Raw genomic sequence first — 11,081 nt, forward strand, 5'->3', positions numbered from 1 at the left:
ACAAATTGTTGGATCTTCTTTTTTAATCCATTTTGTCAAACGGTGTCTTTTGATGGGTGAATTAAGTCCATTGACATTAAGTGTTAGTACTGATAGGTATGTGGTGATTCCTGCCATTTAGTTATCTTAGTTGTTTGAAGGTTTGATTGTGTGTACCTAACTTGATGTTACTCTCTACTGTCTTGCTTTTTCTTATCCTGTGGTTTGGTGCTGCCTGCCTTTTCATGGTTAAGTTGGGTGTCACTTTCTGTGTGCAGGATCCCTTGCAGAATCTTTTGTAATGGTGGCTTTGTGGTCACATATTGTTTTAGTTTCTGCTTATCATGGAAGACTTTTATTGCTCCATCTATTTTGAATGATAGCTTTGCTGGGTAGAGTATCCTGGGGTTGAAGTTATTTTCATTCAGTGCCCGGAAGATCTCACCCCACGCTCTTCTTGCTTTTAATGTTTCTGTTGAGAAGTCTGCTGTGATTTTGATGGGTTTACCTTTGTATGTTACTTGTTTTTTCTCTCTTGCAGCCTTCAATATTCTTTCCTTAGTTTCTGAACTTGTTGTTTTAATGATGATATGTCGTGGAGTAGTTCTATTTTGATCTGGTCTGTTTGGTGTCCTGGAGGCCTCTTGCATTTGTATGGGAATATCTTTCTCTAGATTTGGGAAATTTTCCATTATTATTTTGTTGAATATATTACGCATTCCCTTCGCTTGCACCTCTTCTCCTTCTTCGATGCCCATGATTCTCAAGTTTGGTCTTTTGATGGAGTCGGTGAGTTCTTGCATTTTCTTTTCACAGGTCTTGAGTTGTTTAATTAATAGTTCTTCGGTTTTTCCTTTAATTACCATTTCATCTTCAAGTTCTGAGATTCTGTCTTCTGTTTGTTCTATTCTGCTGGATTGGCTTTCCGTTTTGTTTTGCAGTTCTGTTTCGTTCTTTTTTCTGAGGTTTTCCATATCCTGGCTGTTTTCTTCTTTATTGTTGTCTATTTTTGTCCTGAGTTCATTTATCCATTTATTCATTGTGTTCTCTCTTTCACTTTGGTGTTTATACAGTGCTTCTATGGTTTCCTTTATTTCTTCTTTTGCTTTTTCAAATTCTCTATTTTTATTGTCTTGGAATTTCTTGAGTGTCTCCTGTACATTTTGGTTGACCCTATCCAGTATCATCTCTATAAAATTCTCATTGAGTACTTGTAGTATGTCTTCTTTTAAATTATTCTTGTAGGCTTCATTGGGTCCTTTGGCATAGTTTATCTTCATTTTGTTGGAGTCTGGCTCTGAGTTTCTGTTCTCTTCATTCCCCTCTGGTTCCTGTACTAATTTTTTGCTGTGGGGAAACTGGTTTCCTTGTTTTTTCTGTCTTCCTGTCATTGTCCTTGGTGTTGTTACTGTCCCTGTACTGTGTGTAATTAAGTATTTTCTAGCTTGTAATAATAACAATGGTAATATTGAGAACGGAAGAGTGAGCTGAGATGGAAAGCAAGAAGTTAAAGAAAAGGGGAAAACAAATATACAGACAAGAGGGAGAAAGCAGAACAAGGTATCAGACAAGAGAGTTTCAAAGGTATAAACAGGGAGTGTTAGTGTACTAATCGACAGTAAGCTGAACAGACAATAGAGAGACAGAGAGAGGATTGAAAATCAAAGATAAAAAAAATAAAAAATAAGTATATGAAAGTAATATCTATTTATAAAAATGAATTAAAATAAAATGGAAAATAGGAAATTAAAAAAAAAAAAAAAAACCAAAAAACTTCCAAGTTTATATGCAATGCAATTTCAGTCTTAATAATTTGGATGTCCGTCTTAATCTCCAGTCCTGGAGTTGGTGCCTCAGATGTTGTTCTGTAGTTGTCTCATCAAAGGGGATGCATAAAGTAGAACAAAACTACACTCACACACACACAGAAGAAAAAATTAAAAAAAAGCCCCACCAAGTGTCCCCAGTTCAAATGCAATAGTTTCAGTAAGTTTTTCGGCTTGCAGGTGTAATTCGGTTGTTCTCTCATCAAAGGTAGGGAGAAAAAGAAAAAAAACAGCGTCTGGAGGCAGTTCTGAGAGTGGTATCTGCAACTGTGGCTCGCCTGCCTGCTGCTCTCAGCCTGTAGCTGGCGGCGTTATTTATGCAGATCTCTGGGGTGAGCTTAGCACTCACCTGGTCCCACAGGCTTTGTTTGCTCAGAGTTCTCCTGTGCGGGGGAGGGGGGCCTCTGCTACAGGCTTTTCCCTTTCCAAGCACTGGGAAAGGTGACACTGCCCCGCGTTGTCAGGCCTGCGTGTTTATTTACAGTTCACGTGGGAAGTGGGTCTTCCCTCCTCTCACAAGCGTCCCTGCTCCTGGTTGCTGGCGCGCCCCGCTCCCGCCAGAGCCTCTCCGGCCAGCCCGGCTCGTTTATTTACAGTCCCGGGAAGGATTCCCTTCCCCCAATCTTCAGCGCTCAGGGCGCCCCACCCTCTTTCCAGCGTGCCTTAACTGTTCTTATTGCTTAGTACTCAGTTTCTCTTTTTTTCCCGGGTGGAGGTCAGTCTGTCCAGGGGGCTATGCTGCTCTGGCCCAGGCTTGTCTGTGGGGGAACCGCGGTACTGCGAAGCTCACCTGGTCCGCGTCTTCCCAAGCCGTATGGGCGCCGGCCACTGGCGGCCCGGGGGCCTCCTCGGTTCTCCGTTTAACGTGAAGTGGAGATTCTCTGCGCCGGCTGGAGATGTGGAGGAGTCAAAGTTATGCCTTTTCTCGGTGATTATGCCTGCAAAGTGTGTCTCCAGCGTCTCTCCAAGATTTCACTATAGGAGGCTCGCTTTCTGCTTCCTACCTCTAGCCGCCATCTTGGAATCCCTCCTGTTTTTCTATATTCTATTCTAATGATAAATTACTCATTTTGGCACCAATTCTGCAGTGCTCCATATATTACCTATTTAGGATATGCATTGCTAGATGGCTTTCTAACCCGGTTGACTTCTTTTTTGTTTTTGGCTGTGTTCTGGGAAAGGACATATAGATTATTTTTTTCTTTTCTTTTTTTTTTCTTTTTGTTCCTTATTTTTGGGAGGGAGGATGTGGAACTGGAGTTTGAACTTTGGGCTTCGCACTTGTAAAACAGGCTCTTTACCACTTGAGCCCCACCTTAAGTGGGGCTAAGTAACCCAATCTGCCCTCAAATTCTTGATCTTCCTACCTAGCCTTCCAAGTGCTAGGATTAAAGATGTGTACTGCATGCTTCTTTTTATTTTTTGTAGCACAAAGTTATCAGAATCTGAAGCCCTTAATGCCTGATGCTATCTCAGCATGCTCTTTCATGCTCATCTTTTTATCTACTCTAGAACTCAGTATGGTACAATGTATGTAGTGGGTGTTGAAAAGATATTTACTGAAAAAAATGACAAGCCCTTTCCAGTGGGATTTAGGAGATGCAAAATAATATGTAACATACTAAATACAAGACTGTTGTTCACCATACCTCACACTGTACATGGTTAAGAATTTTGCAGAAAATCCCAAGAGAATAGTAATATGGAAATAGAGGCTGCAGAAACATGAAAAGAACTGAGTGAACAAAATAAAGTCCAGAAAAATTGTATATATGATGAAGATTAAAGATAGGTAGCAGTTAGCCATTGCTGTTTAATACAACCTCAGTGATTTAAAATAATAAGCCTTTGTTGATTGTGAATCTACAAGCCAGCTGGGTAGTTCTGGTCTTGGCCGGACTCTCTTGCATGTTTAAGGGTTGGCTGGGTGTGAACTTGTTTTAAAATAGCCTGGGTTGGGAATGTGAACTCTTCTCTGTGAGGTCTCTCGTGCTCCAACAGGTCAATCTGGGCTTGTGAGCAGGAGCATAATATATGGCCTCTTGAAGCCGGCATATATCACTTCAGATTATCACTCTCTCTGACTTAAGAAGGTGTGATTGGAAATGAAAGAAGGGCAACAAGAAGGAAAAGACAGAGAAAAATAGGCCTCATAGTACATGATCTGCAAAATGACTCAATACCTTAGCTCTTCGTTTTCATTTTATAACTGTGAAAACTGATTCTCTCTCTCTGAACAGACATTTACGTGTTGCCAAATTTCCAATAAATAGAAACATGTGTTTCCTGAGATCATAGCAGCCTGGATGGTCAAGTAGCTGAAATGTGTTCTGTCTCTAAACTCAAACTTATATTCTTCTCCCTTTTCCCATCTTTTACAATAGTCACATAAAATATTGTATTTCACTTTATGTATTAATAAAGTCACAACATGTTTGTGAGTTCTAATTAACTAATAAGGTACTCTGAAATCCCCCCAAACAAAATAAATTTTATATATGATTTATATATTTTATATATTTTTTCAATGAATTTAGCAGAGATAAACCCCCCTTTTACTGCAAATAACACCTTTGCCTCTTTGCTATACTACTTGTTTCTTATGCATATTTTGTTACATTTGGAGTTTGAACTCAGGGCCTCACACTTGCAAGGCAGGTGCTTTTACCACTTGAGCCACTCCATCAGCCCTGGTTTATAGTTAAGTTTCAGAAAGAAATGTACTAGGAGTTGGATGACATATGTGGACATGAGTGATGTGTACATCAATGTACTAAATCTTCCTTTTCACACTACTTTGAAAAATAACTTGGCTCTTCATTTGTAAATCAAAGACCTTCAGAATTTTCATTTTTCCTTATTTAATACCAAATTGACCTGTAGTTTCTTTCTTGTTTTTTGTTTTGTTTTGGTTGGTTGGTTTTTGAAGGGCTGGAGATCAAACCCAGGGCCTTGTGCATCCTAGGCAAGCACTGCACCACAGACCTACATTCCCAGTCTATAGTTTCTTTTTTTAATTTTCAATTCAGCCAAAGCTGACTGAAAATACATTTGAGCATATAATTTCAATTTCCACAGCAACCTTGATGAACAGACTGCCCCTTGTATCTCAGCCTGAGTGATGCCAGCAGGCGCTTGACACCACAGGGTCAAGCCAGTCACAGTGAGTACCATTCCCTGTTTCCAATGCCCACTCTGTAATCTGTCCCTCTTCTCCTAGAAGCCCTCTTGTCCTCCCCCTCAAAAGAGTATGGTTACAAGGTTCAAGTAAAAGTAAGCCAACTAGAAATGGCTAAGTACTTTGAGTGCTGATTTTATTGAGCTGGGTTTTTCTGGAATAGAATCAGGAATTTTAGTGGGAAAGACTTGGTGGTATATTCATCATGTCCCACCATAGAAATAGATAATTTTAAAGTGGTTATACTGAAACACCAATATTCACAAATCAGCTTTAATTATTATGAAGGATGTATCCAACTTTAGACTGTGCATTTGCTACTTTATAGGATCCGGCAGCCCTGGGAAGCTGGGCACATGAAACCCTCTGTCCACTTCTTCCAGCCACTCACTTGAGTGAACACAATTTCTCCTCATAACAGTTCCATCTCAGGGTGGATGCATTCTTCTCTTTTTGAAAAAAACAATTGCTAAAGATTGCATTTTATAGCATAGAAAATTTGAAATATAAAGAAAACCAGAAACAGTAGCATAATGAAATTCCATGAATCCCTCACCAATCTTATTAAGTATATTTTTCATTTAGCATACTGTTGTGTAAGTTCAACCACGTTGTAAAATGTACCTGTAATACGGTCCTTTTTATCACTGAGTAACACTTGATTGCATGAATATACCAACTTTTGTATAGCCATTGCACAATAGGGACATGTGAATTGTCGTCAGCTTTTAGCTCTCCTGAGCATTGCTGCTATGAATAGGGTATGTATCTTTTCATGGATTCATGCTCTCATTTTTTTGGGGTAGATTCCAAGGAGTGGAATTGCTGACTCATATGGCAAGCTTATGTTAAACTTAAAAAAAAACTGCAAAATTGTCTTCCTACATGGTTACACTGTTTACATTCCCATCAGAAATATATGAGGGTTCTAATTTCTCCATTTCCTTTGCATGTCCATTAATAGTCTTTGAGGAAATGTTTGTTCAAATTTTTTGACCATTTTTAACTAGGATGTTTGCTTACTTTTTGAGTTGTAAGAGTTTGTTATATAGTCCAGATGCAGCTCCTTTCTAGAAATGGGGGATTTTCCTTCTGCCTGAAGAATGTTTTTTAACTAATCCTGTAGAGCAGGTCTTCCAAATGAAGGGAGTGGATAACTGATAGAGTGGCTCAAGTGGCAGAGCACCTCCTTATTAAGTGCAAAGCCCTGGGTTCAAAAAAAAAAAAAAAAAAAGGAAGTGAGTGGACTAGACAGTTTTCTTCAAAGTAGTGTGCCTGATCCTCAGGGTATAATAATCGTCTGAATCAAGAACAAAAGTGGGGAGGGGAGGTCGCTGCTCAGTGAGGGAGCATGAAGCTTAAAAAGAGAATGATGTGGGTGCACTCCTGATCTCGTCACACGTTCATACAATGTTTATTCCTGAACTCCTGCTTTCTGTTACTCATGTGCCAAGTCCCTTGTCCACCCAGACTCATGACCATTCATCCTGGACATTCCTCCCTAACTCAGTAACAAGTTTTCCTTTGTCAAGCACCTACTGAACTGGTGCTACACTAGACACATTGCATATGCTGGTCTCTCTATCATGCAGTTGGAAAAAAGGGGGAAATTGAGGTTCTGGGGCAAAGTGAGTTGTCACAGAGATAATAAGTGGTACAGCTTGAATTAAAACTCCAGCATTTTTTTGTGGGGGGGAGTACTTAGAATTGAATCAGTGCATGCTAGACAAGCCCTCTACCATTTGAGCCATACCCAAGCCCTGTTTTTGTTTTTTGAGGTGGGGTTCTTCTTGTTGCACAGACTGGTCTTGAACTGTTGGGCTCAAGTCATACTCCTGCCTCAGCTTCCTAAGTAGCTAGTACTATAAGTATGTACTACTGCATCCAGCTCACAGTTTTGCTCTTAACCTTTATACTATAGAGCTCAAACAGAAGGTTCTTATCCAGACAAACTCCTTGCTTAGAGTCTTACCTAGCAAAGCCAGCAGTCTAAGATAGCTTGGGATTGCAGGGCCTCTCCAGTAGGGTAGACTTTGCATTCATCTGACCAAAGGACTGATTGATGCCAGACCATTTAGGAGAAAGGACTTCATGCCTCTTGTAGATGAGTCTTGTTTTTCTTTTGTCTGCTTTTAACCCAAATATTGGGGTCAGTGTTACTTTGATTTCAAAACTAAAGTTTTTTCTCAAGTATAGTTCAGCACTGCAGTTAGCCACATAACTGGGGAGGGGCCTCCTAGTCCCTTAAGAGGCCAATGAAACTCCAAAATTCCCTTTTCCTGAGACTACTTTAAACTTCTATTAAAGAGAGAAATAGTAGCATTTGGGAATCATCTATTTTTTTTGTTTGTTTGTTTTGAGGCAGGTGTCTGTGTAGTTTAGGCTGGCCTCAAACTCGTGATCCTCTTGCCTCAATCCGAAGTGCTGGGATTACAGATGCACACCACCATGCTTGGTTAAGGGGCATCTACTTTTAATAATGAGAGGAGGTTATGAGGAAATCTTTTTACTCACATTTTGAGGAGGAATCACTATCACCATTAGTTTTAATATACAAGAATTCAGACATAGAGGTAGACTGGCATAGGAAAATATAAGACAGATTTTTGAAGAAGGGATGAAAAAACTGGCAAAATCAGTAGTCAAACTTTTTTGTGGTATGAGGGTTGAACACAGGGCCTCCTGCTTGCTAGGCAGATAGATGCTCAACCACTTGAGCCACACTGCTAGCCCTTTTTGCTTTACTTGTTTTTTAGATAAGTTCTTCCTTTATGCTCAGGATGACCTAGAATGCAATCCTTTTATTTGTGCTTCTCCGCATCGCTGGGATGATAGACGTACCACTATGCCTAGCTTCAATTGGTTGAGATGGGGGTCTCCAGAAATTTTTTCCTAGGTTAGCCTTGAACTGTAATCCAACCAATCTCTGCATCCTGAGTAGCTAGGATTGCAGGTTTGAGCTACCACACCCAGCTTCTTCTTTCAGGAATTAAATTTAATCAAGGGAAGATTGGGACTGTGCCTCAGGGTAGAGCACTTGCCTAGCATGCACAGGCCCTGGATCTGATCCCCAGAAACTATAATTTGAATAATTTGGTGGCACACATACAATAATAATCTGGAGCAGCTTTTGTTGTGGGAGACTAAGAGAGACACTGACAGCAGAAAGTGTCCAGGTCTCTGTTACCTATCAAATTCAGGGTCACCACAGGGACCTTGAAAGGTGGATTGTAGTCTTGGAATAGAGACACTGGCCCTTTGGCTATGAGGAGTTTTGTTTGGTTTTGCACTTTTAAAAAGATTATTGTTGTGTTGGGGTACATTGTGGCATTTACAAAAGTTTTGACAATATATCAAATATATCATAGTTGAATTCACCCCCTCTATCATTCTCCTTTATCCCCCATTCCTGGAATAGTTTCATCAGGTCTCATTTTTCCATTTGCATACATGGTTTTACACTTTTAATTTTTAATAGACTTTCTTTTATAGAGCAACGTTAGGTTCAAAGCAAACTTGAGCAGCCCATACAAAGAGTTCCTATGTACCCCTTATCCTCATCTATACACAGCCTGCCCTACCATCAACATCTGCCACCAGAGTGTATATGTGTTATAATGAAACTACATTGACACATCATTATTACTTGAAATTCATAGTTTACTAGGAACAGAAGGAATGTACCTCAACATAATAAAGGCTCTATATGACAGTCCTATGGCCAACATCATACTAAATAGGAAAAACCTGAAACCATTTCCTCTAAAGTCAAGAATGAGACAAGGGTGTCCACTCTCTCCACTCTTATTCAACATAGTCTTAGAGTTCCTAGCCAGAGCAATAAGAGGAAAAAGAAATAAAAGGAATACAAATACGAAAGGAAGAAGTCAAACTATCCCTATTTGCAAATGACATGATCTTATCCCTAAATGATTCAAAAATCTCCACCAAAAACTTCTTAGACATCATAAAAACCTTCAGCAAAGTAACAGGATACAAAATCAATTTACAAAAATCAGTAGCCTTTCTATACACCAACAATGAACAGACTGGGAAAGAATAAAGGAAAATAATTCCATTTACAATAGCCTCAAAAAATACCTAGAAATAAACACAACAAAGGATGTGAAAGACCTCTACAATGAAGACTATAAACAATTGAAGAAAGAAATTGAAGAAGACTACAGAAGATGGAAAGATCTCCCATGCTCATGAATTGGCAGACTCAATATTGTGAAAATGGCTATGTTACCAAACACAATCTACATTTTCAATGCAATCCCCATCAAAATTCCAATGACATTCATCACAGAAATTTAAAAATCAACCCTAAAGTTCATTTGGAAGCACAAAGACCACAAATAGCCAAGGCAAGACTGAGCAAAAAGAACAATGCTGGAGGTATCACAATACTCGACTTCAAACTATATTACAAAGCAGTAGCAATAAAAATAGCATGGTACTGGCACAAAAACAGACATGAAGACCAGTGGAATAGAATAGAGGACCCGGATATGAATCTACACAGCTATGCTCACCTAATTTTCAACAAAGGTGCCAAAACATACAATGGGGAAAAGACAGCCTCTTCAACAAATGTTAATGGGAAAACTGGTTATCTGCCTGCAAAAAACTGAAACTAGATCCATGTCTTTCACACTGTACAAGTATCAACTCAAAGTGGATTAAGAACCTTCATATAAGACCTGAAACTTTGAAACTAGTACAGGAAACAAACTGGAATTGATAGGTATAGGCAATGACTTCCTCAGTAGAATGCAGATGGCTCAACAACTAAGAGAAAGGATGGACAAATGGGACTACATGCAATTATAAAGCTTCTGCACAACAAAAGAAATGGTCACCAAATTGAAGAGGAGACTCATAGAATAGGAGAAAATCTTTGCCAGCTATACATCTGACAAAGGAATATACAGGAAGTTCAAAAAACTTAACTCCCCCTAAAATCAATAACCCAATGAAAAAATGGGCAAACGAACTGAACAGTGCTTTTTCAAAACAAGGAGTCTAAATGGCCAAAAAAAAACCACATGAAGAAATGCTCAACATCTCTGGCCATAGAGGAAATGCAAATCAAAACCATATTAAGATGCCACCTCACCATCAAGAATGTTAGATGGCTACCATCAAGAACACAAACAATAACAAATGTTGGCTTGGGTGTTGGGGAAAAGGAACCCTCATACACTGTTGGTGGGAATGTAAATTAGTACAACCACTTTGGAAGAGAAGAAGAAAGAGGAGGGGAAGAAGGTGACACAAATTACTAGTATCATGAATGAAAAGAGATTTTACTATCAATTTTATAGAACTAAGAAGCATTATACAGGAATACTGTTACATTATACGCCAACAAAAAAGTAACTTAGGTGAAATGGACAAATTCCTGGAAAGATAAAACACCAAATTTGACTCAAGAAGAAATAGAAAAGCTGTGACTAAGGTGAAATCTACCAGGAAGATTAGTAATCAAAAACTTTTAAAACTTCTAAATTCTACTAAGCATTTAAGAAGAATTAACACCAACCCTTAACCAATTCTTGCAAAGAAACAGAAGAAAATGGAATACTTCCTAACTTGTCCTATGAGACCAATATTACCCTGATACCAAAACTGAACAAAAACATACAAACAAAATTATAGACTAACATCTCTTCTGAGTATAGATGCAAAAAACCCTTGGTATAATACTCACAAACCAAATCCAGCAACATGGGTAATATACCATGATCAAATGAGATTTATTCAGGAGTGGAAATTTGGTTTAACATATAAAAACTGATCAATGTAATACACACTATTAATATAATAAAGGACAAAAAAACCATCATCTCAAGAAGCACAGAAAAGAATCTGAAAAAAAGTTCATATCCTTTCATCGTAAAGACACTCAACAAACTAGAACAAACAACCAAACTCATCTATGAAAATCTGAGACACCATACTCCTCAATGAAAGACAATGCTTTCCCTCTCTGGGCAGGATAGTCAGGGATGGCCCTCTCATCATTCTGTTCAAAATAACACTGAAGGTTCTCAGCAAGGCAAAGGCAAGAAAAGGAATAGAAGGCAACTAAA

The sequence above is a fragment of the Castor canadensis genome, chromosome 5, assembly GCF_047511655.1.
Source record: "Castor canadensis chromosome 5, mCasCan1.hap1v2, whole genome shotgun sequence".
In the NCBI taxonomy this organism is placed as follows: Eukaryota; Metazoa; Chordata; class Mammalia; order Rodentia; family Castoridae; genus Castor; species Castor canadensis.